Below are 5,344 nucleotides of genomic sequence, written 5' to 3' on the forward strand. Positions count from 1 at the left end.
CAAAATAAGACAGGAAGAGGACCCAAACCGTGACAAGTTTAGCTTCATCTTTGTACCCATGGGCTATTTCTCTTAATAATATTCATTATTAAACAGGAGAGCATGATACAATGGTGTATAATCATGGTAAAGCTGTAGGCTTCCTGGTGAGAACTCATCCCGATGTAATTGGAAACTTACAAAATGTATCCACACAGGTGTCCACATGTGACAATGAGTAACCAACCCGCTCGCCATTGAAATATGCTTCATTTCATTCATACGGGGTGAGCAGAGTCACAAAATAAGAGCATCAGTCAATGCATAACCTCTCACCTTACATGTTCTTTAAATTAAGACACATTTGGCACTGCATGAGTGAGTTTAGTCCATGGACACTGTGCTGCCATGGTCACACACACTGTCACAAGTACATTTCCATGTGTTCCCTCCTCAAGGCAATGAATCAATCAAGCTTACATGCTATAAAAGCAAAAGTGTGTGATTATTATTGCACTAAATACTATGTTGCCATTTTCTTTGCTCTGCTGCCTCTTTTACTGCTGGTCACAGATGAGTGTTTTATGGCCCCACGGACCCTGGTGCATGGTCTTGATACAGAAATGGGGCCCCTCACATTCCAGTAAGACTGCTTTTCAAACAGACTGACGTTGTAATTATGCCTGGCAAAGGGGCTACGGCGCAGCGTTAAGCGGTGCAGCTATCTTGTGCAGTTTGTGTAAAAAACTCCCAGAAGTCTGGGGCCACATGACTTTGAAAAAGACCATTTCACCAGAGGTTACACGACACCTACCTATGGCTCGGCCAGCGAAAACCATTCTGCATGTTTTTCTTTTTCCCCTTAAAATGTAGGTTCTGAAATAACAACGAAGAACAATGGAGGCGCCAAACCGCAACCCACGCTAATCTGGAAACGCCTGGTGCAGCGTACAACTGGCGCTGTGGCCCCGCAGTCCGAATAGCTGTGACTCTGTTAATATTCTCAAAGAGCAGAGAAGACACAAGAACAGGGTATCTGCGAGTTATCGGGTGGCTTATTAGACCCCCGCTGGAGACCCTGGCCTGAGCGGAGGTCCAAGCAGTGAGGTCATGCAGGCAGAGGGTTATATTTTACAACGCTAGCGGGCGTCGCTCTGTGGGTGGTGAGCAGCAAGAACGGGGGCCCGCTTGTTTGCTGTCATACTTGTACCCACATATTGGATTTCTGTGAAATAATATTTGGGCTTCCCGTTGACTCCTGCTGCCCAGCTTATCCCCAGAATCCAGGAAAAGCATGTGAAAATATTAAAGATAGTGCCGCAAAACCAACAAGAATATTTAACAATACCCAGCGGCCAATATTGTGTTTCCTTACATTTTGTGTGTTCACTTGCAGCTTGACAGTTTGATTTATACGTAATTTATTCTGAAATGTCATTTGGAAAGGAATTTATTATGTTTTCTAAGTGAAATAAACCATATCAGGATGATGTGAAAATTATACATGACTTTAATAACAAGTTTCTTGAGAATAATATATGTCCGACTGCATTGCTACCATTGTGTAAACTTTCTCCAAAGCTCTTGTCCTCCCACCTTTAGGAATTATTTATGAGGAGAATAAAGTGTAAGCAAGGCACTAAAGGTGATCTATGAGGACACTTCCTCTTAGGCAGAAGCAGTAATGGAAAAGCAACTTTGCCATAAGTCTCTTACAGATGTGATCGGACAGCTTCGGGCATTCACATCTCATCTTACAGCTTCTTAAGCTTACTGGGTTATGGAAGGGCGAGGGACATCATGTCTGAAGTATGTGTGTCTCCTTACCTCGGTTACTCCAGAGAAACTAAACAGCACACCCCAGGGTCCGTCATCGCTGAATTACAGCCACTTCAGCAGCTGAGAACGGTGTGATCTAAAACTCTGATTTACCATTACGATGTAATTGATTGCTGATGCTACTGTAATCGCTTTTCCCAAATGTTTTCACATTTGTACTCGCTGACGGTGTTTACTTTTGTTGCTTCCTATGAATAGACGCAATTAAGCAACACAGTAGGGTCTTAAAGAATGGGCCGAGACTGTAATTACCTTAAGGCAGTGGTTCCAAAACGTTAGTGCCCCCTTACACCTCCCTTCAGGGCACCCCAGTCCTCATGTCAGTTTAACTTTTGTTGCCCTTTTTGTTTTCAGGGTTGGTGATGAAACTGCAACCCTCCGGCGGCCCCCCTGGGGGTCGCAATCCCCAGTTTGGCAACCACTGCCGTAAGCGAACCTGGTCTGTATTTGAGACAGGCTTTTACTGTCGGCCACAAATCACCGTATTATGAATTTTGCAGTGTCTATATACAGTATATGTATCAATTTTCTTATGGAGGACTCTATATTATAATCTTATATGTGTAGGGGATACACCCAGAGTGTGGACATATTTCTTTATATACAGCCCCTGAGATTACTTTGGGATGTCAATCTCAAGTTCCACACCCAATAGCACCCCTGAACTTTGCCATAGGTCCGGCCAATCATTGACCAGGACGTTGGTGTGCAGGCGAACGGAGAGGGCGGAGGGGGCGGGACGAGGGGGAGACGAAGAGCGACGAAGAAGAAGGATGGCGGGGCCCTGGGAGTACACCTGTGATTGAGGAAGCACGACGGTAGGATATGTCAGCCAATCGCAAGTTTAGCTTCAAGTTAAGTTCAGGGTCCGTGTCGAGGAAGAATGACGGTCGGAGTGGCCGTGTGATGGAAGAGCGTCTACACCTCCGGCATTGAAGATCGATAGTGCTAGGCGGGGTCTCCTCGTGAAAAGTGAAAAGTGTTTAGCTAACTTTAGGAACTTTATTAGCTCGTCACCAACGCCGAAGGTTTCACCGCGCCTTCAGTGAACAACGACATCCAGCCGCCTCGCCTATGCAACCCGTGATGTGCCCACAGCTCACCTGCTTTCTCCCTCTCCCACGCCACTAACCGACGTTTGTGAGGAATATCCTGCCACACGTGACTCCACTTTGTCCACGCACAGCATCGTGGCCAGCGGATCGTGGCTCTTTTTTTTAACTGAACGGGTAAAACCGTGAACTGCGAATGGACATAATACTGAGGAAGCAGTGTGAATAACATTGAACTTTATTGTACACAAGGACCTCTACGTTATGGGTAGTTTTGAATGATGTGATTACATGTTTTCTGCATTCAGTTAAGAGCAACAGTGTCAAGCTTGGCCTGTCGTTTACCGCATCTATGGCTTTATGTTGTAGATGACATTAACACGCAGTGGAATGAATATATGTTGTTACAGGGAATTTATTTGTTTTGTTCTGGTTAATGAGCCCCCTTCAGTTCGAATAACTCCCCATTGAGTAGGACGGGTTTGTCCCTGTTAAAGCATGGTCATGAACAAGGGGAAATGTTTCAGTGTGAAATAATTGTTCTAAACTTCAATTAAATCCTACATTGAATATAACGTCCTTTATGGTTGGTTTGACCTGCTACATATGCAATTAAGAATTACTGTTTAAATGCAAATTCAACCCTTTTGCGAGTTATTTTACATCAAAAGCATTCCAGTAGCTTGCTTAGCTCGCATTGCACAAAAGGCATTTGTTTTAAAAGCTCTGCGTGCGTTGTTGCCAAGGCAGTTACTTTCCTATGATAAAACAGAACAGGGGAAAAATACAACATTGACATTGAAAAACGTTCATTCCAATGTTTGAAAAGAAAAAAGGCGATGTGCTCATTTTGAAGTTCTCAAAAGCCTGTTGTGTCAGTTCCTTACATTGTGTGTTTCCTCACCTCACCTGCCACTGATTGGCCATCTGTCCTTCTTGTTTAACCTCTGCTTTTTCATGTTTTTGACAGATTTTTAATCTCACAATTTCACATTTCATCCGGTAATGCTGCCTAAATAACTGTTGCTTATGCATTTTACGGAAACTCCTGAACCATGGTCCTTATTTCAATGGTTTGATGAAGAACCACAATAGACAGGCCTCAACCATATGCAGTAATAGTATGATGGTAATAACCACATTTCTGACTGTCTGACTGTGAAAAGAGTCATTGTTTGCAGTCATAACAGAAGAACAGGAACCCTCCATAGTCATAACTTAGAGGCGCTGGCTCCAAACACAGTCAGTGAAGTAGAATAAAAACGGAACACCATCAAGGACACAGCGCCACAATCCACTCAAGCCCATTGCTATGGGAAGTGGGCGATGTTGGACCAGATGTTTTTCATATTGGTTTTGTGGTGAGGACTTGATGAGCGCTCTGTTACATTAGCGCAGCATGCTGTGCTGCTGCAGGAATCGCATTCAATTTCATCGCTCCCTAATTACCAACAATACGCTCTCACTCTGCACTTAGATTTACTCGGATCCCTCTCAGGACCTGGACTGTCACCCCGTACCCTTTACAGAGCTAATATTGGTGTTTTTCAGTGTCCTCTATAGGTCTATAATAAAAGACTCATTCAACAAAATCATTTGGAGAATTCATATTTTAGGATAAACCAAACACTGAAACCCCTAAAATAAACAGCTTTTGTGATTAACTTTATTGACCTGAACCGGAGGTGGGAATATTTGGGACTTTCTGCCAGAACCTTGCTGTGCCCTCGGTACACCTGGCTTTTTAAATAAAGGAGGATTTGTGCTCTGTTTGATATTTGGAAGCATGCTATGTTCATGAAAGGACTGCATAATGAGCACATCCCATCCAACATATCCACTTCATAGTGTCAATGAAACTGACATTATCCAGCTGTGTCCGATACATCCGTGGATGCCCTGTGTCTCCTTTCTCTACCTCTTTTCTCTTACACGCTCACACACACACACACACATTGTGCTGTCTCCGCCTTGGGAGAAAAAAAAATGGGACATGCAGTTAATGATATTAAAAGACTTCCCACCTTGGCAGTCCCCATTACCCTATACCGTTGTTTCCCTCTGTCCTGTCTCTCAGTTTCAATGATAAAGTGGGTCGTTTCAACTTGACACCAGCTTTCACTGCAGAAAGGTCATATAAAAACACCATACATGATCAACGGCACATGTCGTAGCAACTCTTTAATTTAAAAAATGTTTGATGTTTCTGACTTGGCATTTGCAGAAGGGGATGCAATTGTTTGCCTCCTTAAACCGCAAGCAGTGAGTTAGCCTAGCTGAGAACAAAGTGTTGTACCCTGGTCCTTAAGTTCACAAGATTCAAATGAAGGGAGTTTAAATATCAACTTTTAACTGAATACATAAGTGTGTTAACACTATTTTGTGGTATTAAAAAGGTACGGGTGATCACAATGTTCTGGAGTGTGGGTTCTCAGTGCCACGATTGAAGGCTTGGCTGCGACTCAAACGCAGTG

This window comes from Pungitius pungitius, chromosome 11 (assembly GCF_949316345.1).
Source record: "Pungitius pungitius chromosome 11, fPunPun2.1, whole genome shotgun sequence".
NCBI classification, from domain to species: Eukaryota; Metazoa; Chordata; class Actinopteri; order Perciformes; family Gasterosteidae; genus Pungitius; species Pungitius pungitius.